The sequence below is a fragment of the Tamandua tetradactyla genome, chromosome 1, assembly GCF_023851605.1.
Source record: "Tamandua tetradactyla isolate mTamTet1 chromosome 1, mTamTet1.pri, whole genome shotgun sequence".
NCBI classification, from domain to species: Eukaryota; Metazoa; Chordata; class Mammalia; order Pilosa; family Myrmecophagidae; genus Tamandua; species Tamandua tetradactyla.
In genome coordinates this window covers 68,974,208-69,001,847 of record NC_135327.1, presented here as the reverse complement: position 1 = coordinate 69,001,847, position 27,640 = coordinate 68,974,208, and the positions used below count along the sequence as shown (strand labels likewise).

The window sequence follows — 27,640 nt, the reverse complement described above, 5'->3', positions numbered from 1 at the left end:
AGAATCTCTCCCATATTGTGCTTGATAAATATTCATTGAGAGTATGAATAAATTAATGGAATACATTAATGGATGAAGCCCAAATTTAAGTACTGAGGACTAGTAGTATTTATCAAGCTTATTATTTCAAAGACTCCCTTTGTCTCTGTTTTCTTCAATGGCATGGGTCTGAAACACCTCCATTCTTTATACCTATACCTATGTCCCACCTCCAGATTGTTGCAGGGGGGAATGAGAGAAGAACAGGGAATGAATATTCTCTTTGCCTCAAGAAAGAGGTTAGATTCTCCCTGGGCATGCAAGGCCCAGGCCTGGAATTATAATCATGGACTGCAGCACATTTCATTCAATAGACAATTTCCATGATCACCTTCTATGAACTCAGCTTCCTGCGTGTTTCCAGGTGTACAGAGATGAATACTTGTCCCTTTGCCCTTCAGTCCTCCTCAACTTCCTCCTATAAAATAATGTCATTTTCCCTGTAATAGGCAACAGAAATTGAGTACTGAAGGAGAATGAAACAAGGAGCAATTTGGGCAGTAAAGGTTTCACATGGGGTTTTCATAGGTGGCAAGAAGAAGAAAAATGCTCACTCCCCAAGGTATAGAGGCAAAGCAGCACACTGTATTGAAGGAATAGGATATAATTTTCTGAGAGACAGGTAGTGGAGTTGGAAGGGACTGATCACAATGGGACTTTATGGTATGTTTCAGAAACTCAGATTTTATCTTGTAAGAAATAGGTTTCATTGAATAACATAACAAGAGGTTTGATCCACTACGAGTTTTAGAAAGACTACTCTCCTAGGATTGGCTAAGACCTTAAGTAGTGGGAAGAGAGTTGAGAGATATTAAAATTTATGCTACACAAATGTGTGTGTGTGTATGTGCTGTGTCTAAGGGGTGGGTACAATGCCATGTTGATTTCAGCTCATCCACCTCTTAGCTAAAAATCTTCTGTTTCTAGCTTTGATTTCGGCATCTCCAAGTGAGGTGGCCACAAATCAAATCTTATGGCCAAATTTTATGTCTAAATTCCTTTTCCTGTCAGATGTAGTTAGTAGCATTATCTCTACTTCCACTTCCATTGAGAATCACCACTTTATAAGGTGTAAATCATATATATAAGGTGAATAGCATATGGCTAGCACGTAGGAGGCTCTTGGGAGGTGGTGGTTTAATTGAGTCCAAACTCCTTATTGCACACCTGAGTAAATGAGACTCAGGATAGGAGAGTAGTTCACCAAGGCTTACTCACTCAACCAATCCCAGGGATAGTTGGCTTTTAAAATCCCACAAGCCAATTTTACTGGCTTATACTTATACTTCCTAGCTTTCACATAATTTATTTATTCACAGGTATTTATTGAGCTTTATGCTCATCCATAATTTTTTGCACTGATCCAGATCTCAGTCAGAGTGAGGACATGAGAAAGAGCCACAACTCAAATATTCCATCCTTTGAGAGCCTACTCAAACATTTATTATATCCAAATATAATCTCCAAGAGAGAAGTTGTTTTTGTTTCAGGTGTTATTTATAACCTCTCAATTGTAACAGCCAACGGTGGATATTAGTTCACGGCTTCTGCAACTACTTGTATATTATTTGAAAAAAATGCTGTTGGTTCTTAAAAAAAAATGTCATCTTTGAAATCTTGTTTTGAACAAGCAAGTGTAAACTAAATGGAGTGAGCCCTCACATTTAATTTGCTTCTATTGAGCAATTTTTCAAAGGTGAACTTTGATCCTTCCAAGTTATTAGCAATATCCTTAACAATGAGCATTCTACTGCTGGGTGCACAGGGGACAGGGTCTTCGAAAGGGAAATACCATGTAATGAGCAGTTAGAAGTACATTTCATTTTACAACTCAAAAAGGTGACTTATTGGCAGATCAAAGAAACAACAACAAAATGAGCCAGTACCTCTTCTGCCAGCACTATTTTTCCCAGTAGTGACTTTCCAAAGTTCCATGAATTAGGGGATTAGTTATTAAATTTAAGAAAATAATTGTGTTTATAATTTGTTTTGATGTTGAGCCATCATTTGATTGTGTCATTGCCCTTCCTTTCTGTTCAAGTGTTCATATAAGAGAGAATTTGGAAACTCTATTGCAGATTTTAGGTAGCAATGATATTTGGATTAAAGATGAAAATGATTCTTTGTCCTGCCAAAAGTTAGAGTGGTATTTTACAAATCCAATGAAAAGTGAGCTTGCATATGATGCTTTAGAACATCATAAGTGTTCTTATGTAAGGAAAAGACTACGTGTATTTGCGTCTGAGTTTAAACCTATAGTCCCTGACCAACAACCAGACCCTAAGCCAACCACTGGCATTCTTACATGTCCTTCCTTCTGATGGGAATAAACTCTTGTGGTTATAAGATTCTGCTGACTGTTGACACTTGGTGTGAGCCAGCTCCAGCTGTCACTATATTCCTTCCTGGTGTGTCTGCCCCTCCGCACCCAGGGACGATGTAACCTCAGAAGACGGTCTCTACCATAACCACCTCTATGCCTCTAGATCACCACTGAGCTCAGCAAAGCACAGACACTCAGTTTATGCTTCCTAAGGATGGGCAAAAGTCATTGGCAGTGAGGAAAGTCACCATTACAGAGTATTTTGAGTGGACATTGGCTAGATGTAAATTATGCCAATATCCCTGCATATTTCAAGATCAGTGTATAGATAGCTGGTGAGATTTGGACTGTAAATCATGGACATCTGGCCCATCCATCATAGTGAAAGTATGGCCAGGGGACTCCCATTGCCCCCTGTGGCTTCCCCTTCAGGCAAGGCAAGTGGATGCAAGGGCTGCATCACTGAGCCAGGGGTCAGAGCCCCTGAGTTTTATTCTGGCTCTACCAATCCACTCTTCCCTGGCCCTCACAGCTGGGACCACCGAGGCCTCCAGTGGCCATTGAGAGGTGGATCCCATGTGATTCCCTCCTGGTAGGAGCCCAGGTGTGATGGTTAGGTTCTGGTGTCAACTTGGCCAGGTGATGCTGCTTGGCTGTCTGGCCAGGCAAGCATTGGCTTAACCATTGCTGCAAGGATATTTCATGGTTGGTTGATAAACCAGAAGGTTGGCTTATTAAATCCTTAGTCAATTGATTGCAGCTGGGGATGATTACAGCTATGGTCAATTAAGGGCACACCTCCTACAATGGACATAATCCAATCAGTTGGATTTGAACCAGTCAGCTGAAAACTTTTAAGGGAGAAGAATTTTCATGCTTCTTCTGCCAGCAAGCCTCTCTGTAGTTTGTTGAGACCCTTCATCAGAGTTCTCAGTTTCACAGCCTGCCCTACAGATTTTGGACTCTTTGCATTCCCGTGGTTGCATGAGACACCTTTATACATCCCATATTTACTGATATCTCCTGTTGGTTCTATTTCTCTAGAGAATCCCGACTAATACACCAGGGTTTTTCAACCTTCATATAGTTGACATTTTGGACCCATAATACTTTGCTGTTGAGGCTGTCCTCTTTATTATAGGATGTTTAGCAGCATCTTTGGCTCCACCCACTGGATACTAGTATCCTCCAGCTGTTACAACAAAAATGTCTACAGACTCAGCCAACTTTCCCCAGGAGGGCAAAGTAGACCCTGGGTAAGAATTACTCCCAGCTTGATGCACGCAAATTCTTTACCTCCATCTCTAGCCTTCTCCTTTCAGCAAGGCCCACTGCTCTAGCCATAGTCAACTTCCAGCATATCTCCCAATGTAGGGGACCATTGTACAGCACATCTCTCATTCTGCTTCCTAAGTATGGATTTTCCTTCCTCTTATCTGTTTGGAAAACTCATTCTGACCCTACAAGCACTATTAGGTCATCTCTATAAAGACTTCCCTGCTTAGCTCAAGCAGGTTGATGACTTCTTCTGTTTTATTAGTATTGTACCTGGGATACCACTTTATTATCATCCTAGAGATATCCATTGCCATGGAGTTTACATTCTAATTGGAAAACCCAGATTTAAGCAATTTTACTAAAGTGATGGAGCTCATCAGATGAGGAGCAGGGGATCTAGAATCATCAAAATGGGGAACCATCTGTGCCAGGGCAATCCTCTCATGGCAGAGACATCTAAGCAGGGATGTGAAAATGAGCAACAGATGTCCAGGCAAACAGATGTCCTGTGAGTGTGAAGGCAACGTGACTATGCAGCATTAATTCATTATTTGGACCATTCACATAGACATAAGTGTTTACTGAGCACCTGATGTTTCCCAGGTTCCAGGTGGAGGTGGCCTAGAAGCTGGCGATTACCCTGACTCTAGAAAGCTTATGTGAATTAAAGATGTGGCTCTGCATTGCTGATGTCCCTTGTCTTCTGTTTGCCTTGCTGCCTGAAGGAGCCCCATCATTGCCATTCTAAAAATAACACAAACAGTGACAAGAGTGGCCTTTGCTTCTAGCTCACGCAGCAGAATGGCTTTTAGGTTTCTTTAGAATGCAGTTCTGGACCTCAGGTGAAAAATCAGGGCTGGAAAACAATTTAGAAGTCATACAGTTGGCTAATATCACCAGAAGAAAGTAGACAATATACCAAGAATACATTCACAGGAATCAGGATTCTCTGTGAGTTGTTTCCCTCCGCTGAAATCATACTTTAATGGATTGTTGCAGCTGGAAGCAATTTATACAGAATTAAAATGGGCCTTCCTGGGATATGTGTTTTTACATGTATTCGTGTTGTCTTTTTACAGGGTCCTTGCAATGCTGGTATTGTGATACCCTTTTTTCAGAGAAAGAAACTGAGAGCAGAGAGATGAACACTTTCCCTTGGGGTTACAGGAAGTAATTGTTGGGTCCTAGTTTCAAATCTGGTCTCAGCTGCCATAAAGCATTAACCCATCAGAGGATACCGTGTGAGAACTCAAGGGTCAGCAATGCTTGCCCTTGGTCAGAGGCAGAAGAGCTGTGAGGGAGGGTGCAATCTGGGAGTGGAAGATTGACTATAAAGCCACAGGGAATTCTGTCCATCTAGCTCATTGGCTGTAACAGTTCTGTCCTTGATAAAAACCTGCCATGGGGAATTAGGAATATGCTGTGCATTACCAAAGAAAACATTTTTTTTTCCTGGCCTGTAAACTTGCAACTCCTCAGCCCTGGTCTGGCCTTGAATTGAGTGCTGATATGCTGCAGGCTGGTTGTTGGACAAGAGAAATTTTCAACTTGCATGTGCCCAGGATCCTGGAGCCAAGGACAACCTGGCTAACAGGTCCCATGGCAGAAGCTTGCATGTGTGTCTGTGTGTGTACATGTGCCCTAACTTTCACCTGCCACGTTCAAATGTCACCCTTTCTAGGAACTCATTGCAAAACTTCTGGAAAAGGAAAACGTGTCCAATCAGATGTGTGATTGAATAAGTATGGGTTATGGAACTATAAAGACAAGAAAAAAAAAAAAGGACGAAACTGAGGTCAGAATGCCTGGAGTTTGTATGCAGGTAGAAAAAAGACAAAATAATTTAAAAGTCATTCATTTTCAAGAAGTTTTGGCCTGCATCCTAGTTTTCCTTTCTTTCTTTTTTTTTTCCAGCAAGCTGAAGGGGCATGAGCAGAAGCAGTCAGCACCAATCTAGGGGAAGAGCTAAAAACAAAGATTCTTACATGTTTACAAACCGTATTCCCAGTCAGACAGTGAATCCTTTGATAAAGACAACTGAGTGTGCACTCAGTGTTCTTTCCTCCAGGGCCAGGAGACGGCAGGGCCTGAAAGCAACTTGTGCTGAGGTCCAAGGTTTCACTTGGTTGACGCTGTATCTCTGATGGTCAAACCCAATTATTGAGCACTTGAAAGCTAACTTGGCTGGTGATCTCAGCTAGTAACCTCATTAAACTATTGTATTGTGATGGTAGCTGTTTTCTAAGAATTATAACTTTCTTTTTCCCCCAAACGGCAAGCCTTCAGTCTCTCTTTAGAAATATTTTAACAGTTTAAAAAGCAATTCCTGGCTAATCTAGGCTGCCATCTCCTGCTTTCCATCTGTTGAGTTGCCAGGAGATTAGTTTACTTTGCTGGAACTCATAGGGTGAAGTGGTGAAGAACAACTTTTTCATATTTCTTGCCGTTGCATGTGCTATCTGTGCCAACTGGAATCTTTTCTGCCCAATTTCCACAGGGCAAATTCTTACTCTCATATGACATGGAAGCATAATTTTCCCAACTCAGGTGCTATTTTTACTATAATGTTTACTATAGCCCTAAGGCCATTGTTACTTTGTCCTATAATAATATACATATATTTACTAAGAAAAAAAATCTATATACCAGGCACGGTGCTGAACATGGGACATGTATTATTTATTTCATTGTTATAACCTTCTCCTCAGATTGGAACTACTCTCATCACCATTTTACAGAAGAGAAAACTGACATCCAGCTATCTACTTGCCCAGGATCACACATATAGGAAGGGTATATCAGTCAGAGTTTTCTAGAGAAACATATCCAACAGGTTATATGATGTATATATTTATTTTTATATGAGTTTATTATATGGAATTGGCTCACATGATTATGGGGGCTGGTAAGTTCAAATTCTGTAGAGTAAGCACAGAGGCTGGAAATTCCAGTGAGAGTGCTGTGCAAGACTTAAGTTTGAATTCTTTAAACAGGAAATTCAGGGAAGAGTAGAAGGTGTAGTCTTAAGGCAGAATTCCTTCCACCCCTGTTACTCTCAGTGCTCCTCCTTAAGATCTCCAACTGATTTGATGCGACCCATCCACATTATGGCAGGTAATCTCCGCTACTGAAGGTCAACTGGTTGCAGATGCTTAACTCATCTAAGAAATACTTCTCTGCAACATCTAGACCACTGTTTGACCAAACAACTGGACACCAGAACCTAGCCAAGTTGATTCTTACAATTATCCATCACAAAGATTCAGAGCCTGAAAATGAACCAAGCAGTCTGACTCTAGAGATGAATTTTTCATCACAATTTTGCCTCTTCTTCTGGACTTTGTGCTTCCCAGAGACATGGATTAGGACATATCCATCCTTGTATCCTGCCCTAGCCTCTCTGTTACCTCTGGGCTGCATCCATAAAGAGCTGGATAGTGGAAGCTGGAAGGTATTGCTCTACTTTTCCCAAAGGGAAGGGAAATAAGCACTCTGAAACTAAGAGGAACATCTCCCTTCTCTGTTTTCTGACATTCATTTGGTGAGGATTTCTCATTCAGTTCAGTGATAAAGAGAACCATCCCATTTTTTTTTCTAATGGTTTCTCTAATCAGAGTCAGTGTGAACCTTACTTGAAGGGGCCAGTAAGCTCCTCCCATATTTTTCTAACTGTCTGTGTGCATGATTATTATTCACACAAGGTCAAAACCTACAGAAGGCACTGCATCATGCTAGGCTAAACCTCTTTGTTTCCCTGGCATGACCTTTGGTGATAGAGCTCTTGCTGAACACTTCCTGTTGGTAGAGTTCTTGCTCAGTTCCACAGCCAGTTCCCAAAGGGAAGACATTGCAGTCAATTCAAAGTTATCTGTGAATGACAATGGGTAGAAATGCAGGATGAGGAAACAGAGGCCTAGAGATTAAGTAAATTGCTGTAGGTTAAAATGTTAGTAAGTGGTTGTTCTGACCTTGGATCCCAGGCTGTCTAAGCAATTGGGAAATGCCTTCATTCATTCATAAATTTCTTATACAAGACATTGTTCTGGCCCAGGTAGATGCTTCTGCAAGTGGGTTACATGGGTTCCTCATTCCCACAGGACAGCAGTTTTCTAAAGGGGTCTTGGCCTTCCCTCTGCCAGACACAAGCTCTGCACAGTCTCCTCCTCCCATGGAGGGCTGAAAATGCACGTGTACCTGGCTCGATGGATGTGCTAACCTGTCTGAACACAATTATGGTTTCTGCTCCAAGATGTGGGGTGTGCAAATGTCATAAATGGAGTGGAATAATTATTATTATAAGCGAGAAATTCAGAGACTGTGGACCGGAACTATTGATGTGGGGTCACACACAGGGATACTGAAGTCTCCTAGGATGTGAGTAGGAGCTGGGATGAAGGACCATAAGCCAGAACTCCAAATCTTCAACTAACGTGGGGAGGGTGATCTGCACACCCTCCATGTTAGAGGGAGCAGCCAGATGCCATGAATTTCAAAAGAATTTTATTAATGCAGATGGAATAGCAAAGACATTTCATAATTTACATTCAACTCAAAAGCAAAAAGAAAAATAAGCAGATTTGATGGCAATTAGTAATTTAATTGACTTGTGGACTCACAATGTGTGAAAACACTACAGATGGCTTTGTTACTTTGGCCTTGGGGTTAAATATGCAGCTTGGTTCTTTTAAGGACTTTTAGGGATTTTCCAAGGCCCTGTAAAAAGTCTCTTTCTTTATCACCTTTTAAAAACCACTTAATAGACACTTACATAACAGATTTGGAAATATAATAAAATTTGGCTCCTTTAAATTAAAATTATTTTCTAAATTGCAAGTAGAAAATTTCCAGAAAAATGATGACTATAATATTAAATTTATTGTTACAGAATCAGACAGACCAAGATATTACTTGTAATAGTCACAAAAAATAGTGACATTATGAATACAATTTAATGATACTTTATTTCATAATTTTAGTTAACTTCTTTAGCACTTGGAGCATACAGCATGTTTCCACCTCATCCTGTTAAATTCTCAACAGCTCTATGAGCTCAGAATAGAAGGAGTTCTAATTATTTACAATGTGTAGTTGAGGATAATGCCACCTAATGAGGTTGGTGAGGTGTTAAGTCCCTTGGCTTGGCCACGGTCGAGTTTGTGCTTGACTTTGGTCGATCCGACTCCCTCCTTAAGGTGCGTTCCATGAAATTGTGCCCCTTTTTGATGTTAGAGTTTTATTCTCTTGAATTCATAGTTAATGAACCACGAGAGTGAGTAATGGACAAATGTGAAGCATCAGGAGAGAATGGTTCTGGTGAGATGAGCAGGGAGGTATAACCCCACTGTTGGCCTGTGGAGAGAAACATACCACCTGTGGCCCCAATTTGTAACACCAATGTCCTTTCTTCAGTGTTCAATTTGCTATTTGGAGTTAGCCAAAATAAATCAACTGAGAATGCATCAGATACATCATTTTACCTCCAAGTATCTTGTAAAGGAACTCCAAGGACAAGGGAGTTTCTTTTTCTTCTTCTTCCTCTTTCTCTTCTTCTTCTATTTCCAAATCCATTTTCTTAATTATACTGTCACGGCAGTTGGTTTCTTCAACTGCATGTTTTCTTTGCGTCTAAATATACTTAACATTTCTTAAACTTATTGCTTTTTTTAGAAACTGACTGTTTTAGTTTGCTAGTCTGCTCAAACAAATACCATGAAATGAGTCAGGTTAAACAATGGGAATTTATTCACTCACAGTTGTGAGGCTAGGGTAAAGTCCAAATCAAAGCAATATCAATGTGATACTTTCATCCCAAAGACTGGCATTCTGGTGCTGCTGCTTGGCTGCTGGTTCATCTGTCATATGACAGTGCATATAGTAGCCTATCTCTTCTCTTCAGGGTTCCATTGAATTTCAGCTTCTTGGATCCAAGGCTTCCTCTCTGTGTGTCTGAATTTCATTCTGCTTGTAGAGGGCTTCAGTAATAGGGTTAAGAGCCATCCTGATTAAGGTGGACCACACCTTAACTGAAGTAACCTCATCCAAAGGGTCTTACTTATAATGGGTTCACACCCACAGGAATGGATTAATTTAATAACATGTTTTTCTGGGATACATACAATTTCAAACCACCATGCTTGAGCTTCTAGAATTCTCTTCTGGAAATCATATATCCAGCTATGCAATGAATGGCCTCCTCTGGACTCATAGGCAAGTGTACTGCTTTTTAGCTTGCCAAACACTGTATTAATTAGCCAAAGCTGCTATCACAAAGACTGCAAACTGGTTTTGGCTTAACACAAATTTTTTTTCAGGTTTTGAAGCTAGAAGTTCAAAATCAAGAAGTCAGCAAGGCACTTACTCCTCAGATACTCTAGTGTTCCCAGGCTGGCTGCTGGCAGTAGTTGAGGTTCTTTGGCTTGTAACACTGCTTCTCATTGCATGACAATGTACTCTCTTTTCTTCTGCTCTTTTGGTTTTCTGTTGACTTACGGCTTCTTTCTGTGTGACTTCTTGTTTCTTCTCTTTATGAGGCTTCCAATAGTGTGGATTAAGGTCCACCTTGATTCAGTTGGGTTACAGCTTAACAAAAAATAACGTTTTCAAGAAGTCCTATTTATAATGGGCTCACCCCCAAAGGAATACAGATTAAGGTTAAGAAAATTCCTGTGTTGGGGTACATAATTCTGTCTACAGCAGAACCCCCAGATCATTCCTCAATCACAGGCTTGACATCTTCTCAGTCTTCTCAAATAGAAAATCTTTTCTCTCAAATACTCTGTAAAATAGCCCTAAGGTCAGCTGGGAATCCTTTAACTTTTACAAACAATTGCAGTAGTTCTAGCATTTTCCTATCAAAGATATTGGATTGGTAAACAGATGCAGCATGCAAGCCTGGTTGTGTAACCTAAGTGGTGGACCAGAAATTTGACATTGCTTTGAAGGTTAATGGTTTGTTTTAAAAATCCCTTGTTACTCCACAATGTACACAGATTTGACTCATGTGTAAATTAAGCTCCATTTACAGTAATGATGACCTAAGTAATTCAGACAAGTCTTCCTGGGCCCTGGGTAAAATATAAAAAACATTTGACTAAAAGCATTGGAGAGTTAATAAACAGTAAAGAGCAGAGAGACCAACATGGGGAAGGAGGAAGGAGACCAGAAAGGGAAACCAGAATTAAAGGATGATTTTCCTGAGGTGTCTATCAATTCTAGAAGATAGAGCCAGAACTGTACAAAGCTGAGTAGAGATGTTGAGAGTCTCCCAGGACCAGGGGGTAAGAGCATGACCACAGCCAAGGCACTTTTAGCCCCTTTAGGCTTTGGGTTGAGCCTTGAAGGGCTGTAATATAGAGATGAGTGTGAACCAGAAATAGGCCAGTACTTATGGGGACTGAAGCCCATCTTTGAATTATTTCAGTCTCTGATTGATATGCAAGTGTTTGTAGAGTGGTGTAACACAAGCCTCCTGCCAGAAGCGAATGTAAATAATTTCTGGAGAAACATAAAATTTTTCTAGACTTCCCATCATTTTTACATTTTTCATGCACTGTTTCAATGACTCAATCATAAAACAACCAGGAGTATGCAGGCAGAAAATGATATGCTCTAAAAGCAAAAGAAACAAAAGTAAAAGTAAAATAAGGAATTGAGATAGCAGGATCATAGTATGTTGATTTAAAAATAACTGTGCTATACACTTAAGAAAATAAAAATTGAAACTGAAAACAGAAAATTTGAAGAAAGCATCAAGTTGATTTAATTTGGCAAATCCATAAAAGAAAATAAGAACTCAATGGATGGGTTTAGCAACACACTGAATACATCTGAGAGGTAAAAAAGGACAAAAAAATACAAAAAAGAACATGGTAGACGGATGCGATATGTGTAAAAGAGCTAACATAACTAAAAGAAAAGAGAGAGCATGCCTACAGAAAAATTTGAAAATCATAAAAGACTGTTTCACATGCTTTTATAAAACATAAGCAGAAAACTTGACAATATGGATAATTTCTTGGAAAATGCAGTTTACAAAGATCTATCCTAATAATAATCAAATGTTTAAAAAGCCCAATTTCTACAGAATAAATAGAGAAAGTTATCAGTGAATGTCCCATATAAAAGGCCAAAGGCATTAAGCCAAAATAGTTTCCCAAGGGAATTAGAGTAAACTTATAGAGACTAGATAGAAATTTCGAAGTTCTTTTTATGAAACAAATAGAGCAATGACAATTAAACCTGATAAACATAGCATAAAAAGAAATTGAAAACCAGTATTACTTTTAAACAACCATGCAAAAATCCTAAATAATATATTCGCTAACAGTTTCAACACCACATTAAAAGGTAAGTCATAATAATATTCTGAGTCTAAGTGGTTTTATACATTAATTCAAGGATGATTCAACTTTAGAAAATGTGTTAATATTATTCACCTTATAAATATACCTTTGGGGATTGAATCATGTCTCCCACAAAAGGTCTGGTTGGTATGAATCCATTTCTAAACAGGATCTTTGAAGATGTTATTAGGTAAGGTGTGCCCAAACTGAATAAGAATGGGCCTTAATCCAATACTGCTGAAGTTCTTTAAAAAAAAGGTAAGTAGACATGGACAGAGAATCCACAGAGGAAACAAGTAACTGGAAATCAATAGAACCCAAAAGAGACAAGAGAAGATACTGCCATGTGCATTGCCTATGACAGAAAAGCCAAGTACCAAACATTACCAGCAGCCAGCACTCAGAGGCCATGGTCATCGCAGAGAAAGTATCTCTTTGCTGATGCCTCAGTTTTGGGCTTCTTCCAGCTTGAAGCCATGAACCAATAAATTTATACTGTATAAACCAATTCATTGTATTATATTTGTTTTAGCAGCCAAGAAACTAAAACAATGTCTAAGAAGAAGAACCATTTACTTATTTCCTTGTATGGTGCAAAAGTCCAATTTCTCATAAAAATTACTGAACAGAAATGCATGGATAGTTAATTTCTATCCGAAAAAACAAATACATTGATAAAATACTTAGGAATAAAGTTAAGAAGAAATGCTCAAAATTTATATGAAGAAAATTGAGAAACACACCTGAAAGATACAAAAATAGATGTGATAAATATAAATATCCCTATACTAGTCTGTAATGTCTTAACATTATAATGATAATTCTCCAGAGCTAATTCATAAATTTAATGTAAACTCTATAAAGTATCAAAAACTATTTTCTAAACTTAGGTAAGTTGATGAAAAACTTCATATGGAAAATATATACCCAAGAATAATTAGGAAAGTACTGAAGAGGGGTAAATAACCCGGTAGATATTAAAACACACTGAATTAACACTCTGGTACTGACACACAGACAGAGGCATTCCAATAGAGAAGGATAGAAACTACAGAAATTGATCCAACTACACAAGAGCATCTAGAATATAATAAAGATGCCAACTCAAATCACTGGGGCAAAATGTACATTTAGTAAATGGTGCTTGGACAACTGGATAGATGTTGGGAGACATGGAATTAGATTCATTTTTTTTACTATACATATAAAAAATATCTTCAAGTGAAACAGAGATATTAATATAAAGTGGAAAGCATATAAGTAGTAAAAGAAACTACACATGAATATTTCCTAAACCTTACTATAGGGAGGGACTGTACCAATAACTTAAACTAGAGACACCTAAAGGAAAGATTGCTCAATTTGACTGCCTAAAAAGAAAAATTGGTGCATGGCAAAAATTACCCAAACAGCATCAGGAGCTAATTTTTGCAACATATATTACACATAAAAGAACTCATATCCTTAATAAGAAGGACATTGTAAAATAGTGGGAAAAAAAGAAAAAGAACTTATAAAAAATGGAAGAGAGACATAATCACATGATTCACAAAAAAGATGTATAAGAGTTCTTAAACATATAAAAAATCCAGCATTCAGTCATAATTAGAGAGATGCACGTTCTATCAAGACTGATTGGCAACTGCACAGAATGACAAAATTTCAAAAGTTTGACAGCCCACTCATTGGGCATTCTTACACTTTGTCTGTTGGAAAGCTAAGTGACAAAACTCCCACATGGGAGAATTTAAGGATATTTAACAAAAATAAACATGTATTGATCCTTGACCCAGAAATCCCACTTACAGAAGTTTGTTGTGAAGATACACCTCTCTAACAATACAAAAATACATATGCGCAAGATAATTCTCTGTAGCATTTGTGCAGTTGCAAAATATTGGAAATTACCTAAATGCCCCAGCAAAGGAGAGTAGTTAAAAATATGGGACTTACACAAAGGGAGAAATATGCAGTTGTATGAAGACCTAAAAAATTTTATGCAGAGTTTTGGACTGATTTCTGAGAGACCCTGTTAACTAAAAAAGGCAAAGTGTCAGATACCTAGAATATGCTACCCATAGTGTAAGAAAGAAGGAGAATAAGAAGAAATATGTGTCCATTTTGACACTTGCCCTCCACCAAAACCAACCAAACAAACACTGGAAGAATAAGCTTGAACACAATGAAATGGGTCACTGAAAAAGGTGGAATGAATGCCAATGAAGGTCTGAGAGAAGGAGTTAGTCTTCTGGGTATGTCTTTTTGTAGAGTTACTGATGGAAACATTAATATTCTGTTTATTAAAAAAAATTAAATGGTCATAGAGGAAAAAACTAAAGCTCATGCAAATAAAAAGAGATGAACATCTTTACTTCAAAATCACAATGAAAAAAGGAGAGAAAAAAACAACTCAATTAAGTGAACATGATAGTTTGATTATGTAACTGCACATCTTTGGGATACAAAAGAAATGTAATCAAACCTTGCACTCTCTTTAGTAAGTTTGTTTGGTGATGTGGATATAGCAATCCTGAAAATATTTGAAGGTAGAAATAGGTAAAAAAATAAAAACACTGATGCTGGTGGAAATCAAGGTTCTCACTACTGAAGAACTGTACAATCACTGAATGGGAGAAGACAAAGAATAGCCATGTGGAGTGGAGGTATGAGAGCGAACTCATAAATTATGTGTTTATATATAGATCTACTTATGATATAGAATCTGTAATATGTTTGATTCTGTCTGCTGAAAGGGTCAATAGGCAATGCACTCCAGGAGCAACAAGCAGAACCAAAGTCCAGATCTTGATATTAAAAAACACCATTTTCCACTAAAAAAAGGAAGGGGATAAATATCCCTAAGTCTTTGCATTGTCTAGAAAGTAGTAAAGGTTCAAATTAACAGTAGACTTTACCTACAACTTCTCTAGTGAAAAGAAATAAAAAATGCATATTATAATCTTGAGGTTAATTATCAACTAATAGAAAAGAATATTTAATTACCAAACTGGTAGACAGGAAAGTAGAATAAAACTACTCAATCAATTCAAAATAAGGCAAGAAGAGAAATTAACAGTAAAATTGAACAGGTAGAAAATAGTAGCATAAAGCAAATAATGAGGTGTCAGATTTAAAATTAAATATATCAGAAAATATACTAATTATCGAAAGACTAAATTTCTCAAAAACAACTGCTTATGTAAATAAAATCCAGCTATATACTTCTACTGTCTTTCTTGTAAAGTTGAAAATAAAAAAAATAGAAAGTGCTGTATTCCTGTTGGGTAACTGGAAGTGGAATGTACTTTCAGATTGGATAATTCAAGGAAATTTTAATAAAGAAAACATTAACTGCTGATATAGTTAGTCTGGAGCGACCAATTTAATTTATTGCATAAATAGAAGATTGATTTCTTTGAAAATCAATCAAAATATTTCATCAAATTAAGCATCATAAAGGAGAAAATTTGCCTTATTTCAATCAATATGGAAAAAATTGATAAAATTCAACTGCTATTTATGATAAAACTCTTAGAAATTAGGAACATAAGGGGACTTCCTTTATTTGCTAGAAGAAATTTACAATAATTTACAACACTCATCATAGTTAATGGTGAACTGTTTAAATCTTTCTCTTGGGTATCAGGAAGGAGACAAGGCTACCTGCTAGCACCAATTCTGGTCAGTGTTTTCACTGGGATTCCAAGCAACATAATAAGGCAAGTAGAAGAAATAATAGATACGTGAGTTAAAAAAAAAGAAACAAAGGAACTATAATTCCTATATGATATGATTGTGCACGTAGAAAACTCAAAGAATTTGCAGGAAAATTATTAGAATTAATTAGTGATTTAAGTCACATTAACTTTATGTCACTGAATAAAGAGTTAAAATATAAAAATCAACTGTATTTCCCATATCCTCATAGCAAGATATTAAAACTTAAAATTTATGTTTTTTATAATAACAAGAAACACAACTTCTTCATAAATACATTTAATGATAGAAATATCTCTATGCAGAAGACCATAAAATACTATTATGAAAAATTAAAATGTATCTAAAATATAGAAATATATGATGTTCCTGAATTATAATATCTTTGAAGACTGAAATATTGTAATATTTTGAAGATATTCATGAGTTGATATTCATAGTCAAACAATCTTAATCAATATTCTAACGTCTTTGGGGGGTAGAAATGGACAAGCTGGTCTAAGACTGAACAGAAATATAAAAGGCCCAGATAATCTTATAGTGGAAGGTACAATGGGGGATTTATTCCTTGAACATCATGATTATAATACACAATTGTAGTAGTTGAAACAATATTTATTACACACATGAAAATGCAGAGAAAAGACCAATGAAACAAGAGGGAGAGTTCATAAATAGATCCATGTGTCTAACAATATTTTTTAACAAATGTATTCCTACCAAGCAGTGGAGAAAAGAATGGTCTTTTTTATTTTTACAACCTTATTGTGGTAACATATATACAACTCAAAATTTCCCATTTTAGCCACCTTCAGGTGTACAATTCAGTGGTATCAATTACATTCACAATATTGTGCTGCCATCACCATCATTACTTAGTGAAATTTTTTCATCACTTCAAGCAGAAGCCCTTTGCTCATTGAGCAGTAACTCCTCATTCATCCTCTTCCCTCTTTATCCCCAGTAGCCTGTTATCTCCTTTCTTTCTCCATGAATTTGTATATTCCAGACAGTTCATGTAAGTAGAATATTTGTTCTTTGCATTTGCTTTTCATTCAATATCATGTCTTCAAAGTTCATCTACATAGTAGCATATATCAGGATTTAATTCCCACTTATGGGTAGATAATATTCCAATGTATGTGTATATCACATTTTGTTTATCTATTACTCTGTTGATAGGCGCTTGGTTGTAGGTTGTCTTTTTCTTTCACATTTTGGATATAGTCAATAATGCAGCTATGAACATTGGCATACAAATATGAGCTTGGATTCTCAGTTTTCAATTCTTTTGAGTACGTACCTAGAAGTGGGATTGCCAGTTCATATGTTACTCTGTGTGCAACTTTTTAAAGAACTACCAAACAGCTCTCCAAAGTGACCTTCACCATTTTATATTTCCACCAACAATGTATGGGAGTTCCTATTTCTTTGTATTTTTGCCACCTTGTGATTTTCTGTTATTTATTTTTTAAAATAATAGCTATCCTAGTGGGTGGGAAGTGTTATCTGATGGTTCCAGTTTGCAAGTCAAATGACTAATGATGCTGAGCATTTTTTTATGTGTTTATCAGCCATTTGTATATTTCCTTCAGAGAAATGTCTATTCAAGTCCTTTGCCCAATTTTTAGTTGAGTTGTTTGTCATCTTGTTGAGTTGTAGTGATTATTTTTATATTCTGGATATTTAATTCTTATCAGATATATGATTTTTTAATATTTTCTCCCATTCTGTAGGTTGTCTTTTTAATTTCTTTGTAATGCCCAACTGATTTTTGCAATGGTGCCAAGTTCATTATATGGGAAAAAATAGTTTCTTTAATGAATGGTACTGGGGAAACTGAATGTCCACATGCAAAAGAATGAAGTTGGACCCCTACCTCATGTCATACAAAAATTACTCAAAATAGATCATAGACAGAAATATCAGAGCTAAAATCATAAAACTCTTAGAAGAAAACAAAGAGGGAAACCTTCATTACCTTGGATTTGGCAGTGATTCATAGAAAAGACACCAAAACACAAACAACAAAAGATAAAATAGATAAAATTTTCTTCATCAAAATTAAGAATGGTCATTTAACAAATCTACCATGGTTCAGGTGGACAAACATACGGGGAAAATGATGAAATTTGATTCCTACCTTACCAAAAAATAAATTTTAGGTGGACTACATATCTCAGTGTGTATGGTAAACAAAAAGACTTCCAGAAGACAACACAGAAGATGATCTTCATGTCCTTTGGGCAAGGAAATATTTCTTAACAAGGGTATTTTACTAAGAGCCAGCTATGAACATGGATAAGTTGAGTACGTTAAAATTAAGAACTTCTGCATACCAAGAGATAACTTTAAGTAAGTGAAAAGCTGATCCACATTTACAATATAACCTACAAGGGGCTTGTGTACAAAATAAAAAGGAACACCTGCAAATTGATAAGAAAAAGACATGCAAATATTTAGAAAACTGTGTAAAAATCTTAAATACACATTTCACAAAAGAGGATTTTAAATACTTAATAAATATAGCAAGTGAATCCTTCATTAATTACCAAAGAAGCTCATATTTAAGCCATTATATAGCACTACATGTATATGTACCAGAAAGGTCAAAATTTTAAAAACAAAAAACACCATGTGTTGAGAAAGATGTAGAGGAACTAGAACTCTTATACACTGCTGGTGGAAGTTTCCATTGAAAAACCATTTGGAAATATCTACTTAAATGGGGCATGTGTATACCCTGTGGGCCAGTAGAAATGTGTACATATGTTTAATAAAAGACTTGGGTAGAATGTGTGTAGCAGTTCTATTTATAATCACTGAAAATCGGAAACAAGCCAAATATTTATGTAGATTAAAATTAATAAATAATTATGGTCTATTATTGAAATTGACCAACACAATGAATCTCATGTAATGCTGAAAATGAAGCATGACACATGATAATATTTATTGATTCATTTTATATAAAGCTCAAAACCAAGCAAGCCAATGCATGTGTTAGAAATCAGAATAACAGTTATTTTTTGGGAAGGAGATTGGGAGAGCTGACAAAGAGGTTTTTTTGGGTGCTGCTGTTACTCTATGATGAGCAGTTTTCTGTATATATATATTATAATTCAGTAAAGAAGGGAAAGATGCTTTTTAAAAAAATTGCATAAAATTAATGAGCTAAGATGACAAAACAATATTTAGGGTCCTAAGCGTGGCATTGGGCTTTAATGCCTGTTTGGTCTGACGCTTGCCTGGGGATTTTCGTAGACATCCGAACATTCCTTGAATGAAATGAGGCACGTAATGCTTTCCCTGTCACCTCCACTTTGTGGGGCCTGGGCTGCCCTCAAGAACCCCTGTCTAGTTGATAGGAGTGGGAGTACCCAAAGTGAGGTCTATTACAGGAATGCGAGTTCATGGGGTGTTGCTGCAATGAGAAAACTGGGTAGAATCACAAGAATCTGGAGGAGACGCCTCTGTGAAGGGAAAGTCTCTTAAAGAGCAGAAATGGATTAGTGACTCAGAGAGGAGGCAGGGTGTTCAAATGGTGCCTGCCTTCCAGAGTGTGCTTCAAATTGTAGTGTGCTCCGGATGAGAGCCGAGAGGGAATAGCCCCTCCATGAGAGACTCAACTCCCTTGAAAACTACTGCCTTCTGTCCTCCACTTTTGTCTTTAGCCACTCCAAGCCCCTCCTATTGTCCAGTCACAACTGACTATTATTTCCTGCACAAGCTGTGCTCACACACATTTCCATAAAACTGTCAGGTATGCTTCCCCATTTATGCTGTAAGGCTCAACCCAACTGTCTCCATTTTGGGAAACCTCCCTCCACTTCTGGTAGAATGAGGTCCCCTATGTTTTCTGAGACGAATGAGATAGTCCATCTATCTTCTTATCACACCCAATATTAGAATGGTTTAGCTCCAGCCTTTCTTCTCCTGACCGTCTGTCTGGGTCTAAAAGTGAATCATGTTCATTATAATTTGCTCTCATGGTAGACTGAATCATTTATTCCAATTTAGGATGTTCTTACTCTTAATCCATGCCCTGTGAGTGTGAGCTAATTATAAATAGAACCTCTTGAAGATGTTACTTTTAGTTGGTCCAGCACATTGAGGATGGATCTTAATCTAAATTACTTGAGGTCTCTGTAAACAGCATCTGGAAATCGCAGAAGTGAGAAAAGGAAAGGATATCTTCATGTCACAAGAAAGCCAAGGAAAACAAGGATTGCCAACAGCCAGCACAAGAATTCAACAGTCTTCAGAGAGAAAACAAGCTTTGCTGATATCTGGAATTTGGACTTCTAGTCTCAAATCTTGAATTAATAAATTCCTGTTGTTTAAGGTAACCCATTGTGAGACTGTTGTAGAGCTCAGGCAAGTGAAGACATCCTCATCTAGTGTGTGCTAAATGGATATATTTAATAAAAGAATATGTCAGAAAAAGAAAATGCAAAATAGAGGCACATTCAAAATTATATTTTTGGTGTTAGCTTTATGCATTTATCATAGACTTAATATTATAATTCATATAAAAGTAGACTCCTTATGATGTAATTTTAAAATGTTTGCTCAAATTGTTACTGAATTAGTTTTCATTTAAGTGGATTTTAAAAAAGGAATTAAATAAGAAAAGAATATTATATTTTTACTTGAAACTGAAAATAATGCTTCATAAAAGAGATATTTGTCATCGTTTAAATTTAGAGGAAAAGGGAAAATTCAAGTTCATTTTAAGTGTAGGGTTTTAAGAATTTTAAATGATTAGCATGGACTGAAAATAATGTGAATTTATTTTGTTTCAACACATTAGATTTGGAGATTTAGTAATTTTAACGTTTTGCAACCTGGTTAGAAAATTAGGAACGTGAAGTAAACTGTTCGAGTATCTGTGAACATTAGAGCCCAAATTTAGTGTTGAAAAGTTATGATCCCAGTGGATGTTTTATGCTAAATCCAATGGTCAGCTGATTCTGAGATATCTATGACAAAGGTAACATAAATGGATCCAGGGCTGTGCATGTGATCAAAGTTTAAATGTGGGAGAAGCTAGTGGATCCTAGCAAAGATGTTATTGATTTTTCTGGAAGATGATTTTTAGTTCTAGTTGAGTTTCCAGAATATCTTTAAAGTATACAAAAAAAAAAGAGATTTTTTAAAACTCTTTTTAATGAATTGTATATCAATAGCCTTGCTGTCAACAAAGGGGGAAATTAATCTTCTTTTGTCAGGTTTAAGAATCTGTTGCTCTGGAGAGTAAATGACTATCAAAGGCATTAGAATCCTACAGACCTATGTTTGAATCTGATATTCACTATTTTTAACCCTCTGAGGGAACCAAGGAAAATGACTGAGTCCTTCTGTGTCTCAGCTGTATCAATCCCATTTAATGTTGAATGCACTTAAGTCCTTAGCCCTGAGCTTCTGGAAGAGCTGACAGCTCTCCATCAATGCGAGTAATATTGGGAAAAGAAAGGAGTTTATTTTGAAATAATTTCAAGCAAATGGAACAGTTGCAAAAATGATACAAAAACCATATAGAAGTCTCAACATACCCCACCCCAACCCCCAGGTTCCCAGGTCTACCAACTTTTAATATTTTGCCACATTTGCTATATCTTTCTGTCTATCCATCTATCCACCCATCATCACCATCTGTCTATTATCTATCTGTCTATCTGTCTATCTATCTATCATCTATCTATTTATCTGTCTATCTAATGCCAGCTTTTATTATAGAACACAAGGAAGAGGGAATAATTGCTCCCATGCCAACACCCAATGCTGACAAGTTTTAGGTACTCGATTCATATTTGTGGTTATTGTTACTATTAATACACACAGATTTTAATGCATATAAAATGTTTGATGACTATTAAAAATGGTAGGTACACAATATTATTTTTATAATTGTTTCAAAATATTTAATAGAAGTAATAGCTATATTAAAAAGAAAATATCATATCACAATTTGAATTAAAAACATATTTAAATGTAGCAAGAATATTTAAATGGATTCTTAAGAGACATACTCTGTTTGGTCTGAAGGAGGCCCACAGCTGAGTGGTATGGAATGGTGGCCTTGCCAACAGGTTTGGGACATGCTGGGGTCCACACTGGGAGGGCTGCTGGGTACTAGTGCATGAGCAGGTGGGGGCTTGGACAGGAGAGCCCCTGGCCAAGGCACACAGAGCTGAGGCTGGTCAGGGACCCTGGACATGGGCCAATGGATGGCCAGTCAGTGACCAGAGGTGCCTCTCAGGGCAGGGGCATTGGAAGCAAATGCTGGAGGGAATTCAGGCAAGATTTTCAATTGCTTCTTTTTCATGTTGTTTGCTTAATTTTGCCAGAGAAAAGAAGGATTACAAACAGGTTATTTATATTTTTTCTTCTTCTTACCAAAAGATACACAGCTACAAAAACAAAACTTATTTGAATAATAACTTATACATAAGTACCATTGCTTTTTTAGTGGTGTTTTTTCATTTTGGTAAATTTCTTCCAGTCTCTCTATTATGAATGTTGTACATAGTTTTGAATATATATACAAACACATGCATTATTATATACAACTTTTATTCTATGTATCTATATATGTGAATGAAAATATGTCTATTTAAATATATAATTTTAATTCACATATAATTTTTATTCTGATTTTTAAAAGCATGGTTCTATTCCTTTTTCCAATTATAATAAAAATATGTTAGAAAGTATTTTATTTACCATTTAATGTTTAATCCACCATATGCATCACAGGGAAATGAACCCCTTTTCTTTGGTTGAATATTTATATTCTTCTAATCATTCATTATTGCATACCTACTTTTTCTTGCTCTGTTTTTCAGAAAGTACCTTCAGGATAGAATCTTTTGGCACTATGACTGGAATAAATTGGTGTGAACTTTATAAAGATTCTTGCTACCTGCAGCTCAAATTCTCTCCAGAGCCCTTATTAATGCCTCCATCCTTGGCCTGCACTTTCTGGCACCTCCACCAGCACCAGGTAAGGTACTTTGCAAATTATTTAGCTTGGGGATGTTGGTAGCTCATGGATTCACACCACTGCTCTGATGACCTGATGGTGTTGATCACCATCCTATTCACCTCAGCATAGGTGTGGTGGTCAACCCTTGTCCTGACAATTCCACCCTGCTACTAACTCATTACCTGCCTCAGTGGGCTCTGTCTCACCTGGCCTGCATCAGGTGAGGTGAGGGAGTTACATATTCAAGCTTCCTTGCCATCCAAGGCTGGGCTCTGGAAAGGGGATGCTGCTTACCAACCTGGAGCCTGGAGCTGGGGCTGACAGCCTCATTTGAACACTTGCTGTCCTCCAGCAGCCTTCACCAGTCTAGGCTTTACATACAATCCATAGTTTAGTCTCTTTTTGACATAACATCCCTTCCTTAAATGCCTTCTGTAGTTTCAGATCAGTAGGGAGACCATATAATAGTTGTATTTTAACTGTTACATTCTTTTTCATTTTTATGTCAGTTGATATTAAACTTTTATCAATTAAAAAAAAGATGAGATCCTTGGGCTTCCATTCCCTTCAGCTCCCACTCTTGTTGGTCCTAAATTATTCTTATCTCCAATAACTGCCACGAATTCCTTAAAGCTGAAGTAGTCTTCATTATGACATGGGGAGAACATAGCATACAAGAACATTCAGAAATAGAGAGCCATTTAGAGACACAACTAACTGAGTCAGCAGAATGACAGGGAAAATTTTTCCTTGAAAAAAATGTAAAAAGAATTTCTTTTTTTTTTTTGCATGGGCAGGCACTGGAAATCAAACCCGAGTCTCTGGCATGGCAGGCAAGAGCTCTGCCATTGAGCCACCATGGCCTGCCTTTTTAATTTAATTTAATTTAATTAATTATTTATTTTTTACAAAGAATTTTGATACCATCTTGGCTATACAAAAAGTTAGAACTATTGCTGACTTTTCCTTCACATAGTTTCAGCATGACCCAAGAGCAATTTCTATAGGCATATAGTCTTTATACTCATTACATAAAGCAACCTTATATTATGCTCTTGGGTTTTTTTTCTTGGTTAAAAGACATGTGGCCTGGAGCACCATGGCAATAATCAGTGAAGTTAGCAGGATGGTTTTCCTCTTGCATCTCTGTTGGCTCCCAAGTGCCATCCTATGCCAACTCCAAAGAGACGATGAGGATGAAATTCTAGTGCAATGGATTGAGACTCTGGCACAAGGACTAAGTTCCTTTTGTGATAAATTCTTCAACCCTTGGCCTGTTGGTTTATTTCCAGTTTTATTTTCTGCTTTAACGATAGTACTGTAAATATATATGTATATATATATATATATATATATATATATATACATTTTCTCACACTTTTCATCTCGTTCCAGAAGATGCTAAGTCCCTGATTAAATGGCCTTAGTGTTGATACTTATTGCCATATTCTTTTTATGAGAGTTTGTGCTCATTTACTGCTGCCATCAGCTCAGTGATATATGAGTTGCCACTTCCACCACACCCTGGACAGCATCGGTTATTACATTTTTAGAATGTTTTATAAATTTCATCAGTGAATTATGTTGCTGACTACCAAATTTTAAAAAATAGCTTTCATGAAAGAAATTTTTTTTTTAATTCACTTGTTGGCCAACTCTCAAAGGAACCTGTTATGTATCTACATTTTCCGTGAATAATCTTGAGACATTATTTTTATTTCAGACCCTTTAATTATTTCATCAAATTATACTGTGACTGTCAGCAAATTTTACACAAAGCACATTTTGAAAGTTTGTGATTTGTTTATGAGGTTTTAGAAAAAATATAAATGGAAACATTGCACATACATGTGTGATTAACAATGTGTTTCTTATAAACAGCTTGAAATAATATAGAAAATTTGATCTCATTTTAAATGGAATTGTGTGGGATTCTGGAATTGATTAACGGGTTCTTTGAAATGTTTAGCCCTTACATTTAACACATACATAAATACCCCTATCAGAAATGCTATCGCTAGAACAAAGGCATTGGAGTGCAAAAATAGTATTCTTGGAGAAGCCCTCCAATTCAAACATTAGCACAATTGCTTCAAAATTTATTTTAGCTTCAAAAACTTCTTTTGATGGAAATCTGATGTATTCAGACTCAACTGCCATTGACAGCTGCTCCTTGCCTTTAACATGGTTGTTTGTAAAATGCCTGGTCTTGCCTACTTTTGGGAATCAGTAGCATCCTTTGAAAATGGAGCAATGCTTCTCCATTTATGTATGTTTTCACATATTTACCCTAACTGAACACAGTTTTCTTTCTTGGTTAAAAGACATGTGACCTGGAGCACCATGATAATACCCAATGACGTTAGCAGGGTGGTTCTCCTCTTGCATCTCTATTGGCTCCCAAGTGCCATCCCATGCCAATTCCAAAGAGACCATGAGGCCAAGCTTCTAGGGCAATGAATTGAGACTCTGGCACAAGGACTAAGCCATCCAATGTCTCAATTCCTAAGTGGTGTCTAACTCCATGTTTAATCCAAGGAGAGCTGCAGCAGATGCTCCAACAAGCATCAGGTAGAGGAAAAGGGACTGGACGCTCACTCTTGGCTGCACTATTTGTTAATTTTAAGTGGCATTGACTGAGTCACTCTGCGTTTGTAAGTTGTAGGGATTACATTAGATGACCTCCAATGCCCTGTCCAGCTCTGCCTTTCTATACTTTGCCTATTGAATGACTGAAGTCTTTGGTTCTTCTTCTTCTTCTTTCTTTTTTGATAAAGGCATTTAGGGCAATAAATTTCCCTCTTAGCACTGCCTTTGCTGCGTCCCATAAGTTTTGATATGTTGTGTTTTCATTTTCATTCGCCTCTAGGTATTTACTAATTTCTCTTGCAATTTCTTCTTTGACCCACTTGTTGTTTAAGAGAGTGTTGTTGAGCCTCCATGTATTTGTGAATTTTCTGGCACTCCGCCTATTATTGATTTCCAACTTCATTCCTTTATGATCCGAGAAAGTGTTGTGTATGATTTCAATCTTTTTAAATTTGTTAAGACTTGCTTTGTGACCCAGCATGTGGTCTATCTTTGAGAATGATCCATGAGCACTTGAGAAAAATGTGTATCCTGCTGATGTGGGATGTAATGTCCTATAAATGTCTGTTAAGTCTAGCTCATTTATAGTAATATTCAGATTCTCTATTTCTTTATTGATCCTCTGTCTAGATGTTCTGTCCATTGATGAGAGTGGTGAATTGAAGTCTCCAACTATTATGGTATATGTGTCTATTTCCCTTTTCAGTGTTTGCAGTGTATTCCTCATGTATTTTCGGGCATTCTGGTTCGGTGTGTGAATATTTATGATTGTTATATCTTCTTGTTTAATTGTTCCTTTTATTAGTATATAGTGTCCTTCTCTGTCTCTTTTAACTGTTTTACATTTGAAGTCTAATTTGTTGGATATTATTATAGCCACTCCTGCTCTTTTCTGGTTGTTATTTGCATGAAATATCTTTTCCCAACCTTTCACTTTCAACCTATGTTTATCTTTGGGTCTAAGATGTATTTCCTGTAGACAGCATATAGAAAGATCCTGTTTTTAAATCCATTCTGCCAATCTATGTCTTTTGATTGGGGAATTCAGTCCATTAACATTTAGTGTTATTACTGTTTGGATAATATTTTCCTCTAACATTTTGCCTTTTGTATTATATATATCATATCTGATTTTTCTTCTTTCTACACTCTTCTCCATACCTCTCTCTTCTGTCTTTTTGTATCTGACTCGAGTGTTCCCTTCAGTATTTCTTGCAGAGCTGGTCTCTTGGTCACAAATTCTCTCAGTGACTTTTTGTCTGAGAATGTTTTAATTTCTCCCTCATTTTTGAAGGATAATTTTGCTGGATATAGGAGTCTTGGTTGGCAGTTTTTCTCTTTTAGTAATTTAAATATATCGTCCCACTGTCTTCTAGCTTCCATGGTTTCTGCTGAGAAATCTACACATAGTCTTATTGGGTTTCCCTTGTGTGTGATGGATTGTTTTTCTCTTGCTGCTTTCAAGATCCTCTCTTTCTCTTTGACCTCTGATATTCTAACTAGTAAGTGTCTTGGGGAACGCCTATTTGGGTCTAATCTCTTTGGGGTGCGCTGCACTTCTTGGATCTGTAATTTCCAAAGAAATTGGTCTTATGAAATTAGGTCTTTCATAAGAGTTGGGAAATTTCAGTGACAATTTCTTCCATTAGTTTTTCTCCTCCTTTTCCCTTCTCTTCTCCTTCTGGGACACCCACAACACGTATATTTGTGTGGTTCATATTGTCCTTGAGTTCCCTGATACCCTGTTCAAATTTTTCCATTCTTTTCCCTATAGTTTCTGTTTCTTTTTGAAATTCAGATGTTCCATCCTCCAAATCACTAATTCTATCTTCTGTCTCTTTAAATCTGTCATTGTAGGTATCCATTGTTTTTTCCATCTTTTCTACTTTATCCTTCACTTCCATAAGTTCTGTCATTTGTTTTTTCTGTTTTTCTATTTCTTCTTTTTGTTCAGCCCATGTCTTCTTCATGTCCTCCCTCAATTTATCGATTTCGTTTTTGAAGAGGTTTTCCATTTCTGTTCGTATATTCAGCATTAGTTGTCTCAGCTCCTGTATCTCATTTGAACTATTGGTTTGTTCCTTTGACTGGGCCATATTCTCAATCTTCTGAGCGTGGACCGTTATCTTCTGCTGCTGGCGTCTGGGCATTTAGTCAGATTTCCCTGGGTGTCGGACCCAACAAGGTTGTAAGATTTTTCTGTGAAATCTCTGGGTTCTGTGTTTCTTATCCTGCCCAGTAGGTGGTTCTCGTGGCACACATTTGTCTCACGTGTTTGGAAGGATCCCCCGGTCACCGTTCTCCGCGGCCTGGGGATTTCCGATCCAATTCTCTCAGTTGGTTCTGGGGGCCGCGCGTGGTGGA

The 27,640-nt window shown here is 36.9% G+C and overlaps 1 long non-coding RNA gene across 1 annotated transcript in view; it reads left to right on the top strand.

The window, feature by feature from the left end:
• The window catches only part of LOC143684805 (uncharacterized), a 110,633-nt gene extending 87,746 nt beyond the window's left edge, over positions 1 to 22,887 (top strand). Inside the window, exon 4 of the long non-coding RNA XR_013176180.1 lies at positions 22,548 to 22,887. This is a non-coding gene — a long non-coding RNA (uncharacterized LOC143684805). The remainder of the gene's footprint in view (positions 1 to 22,547) is intronic.
• The last annotated feature ends 4,753 nt before the right edge of the window (positions 22,888 to 27,640 follow it).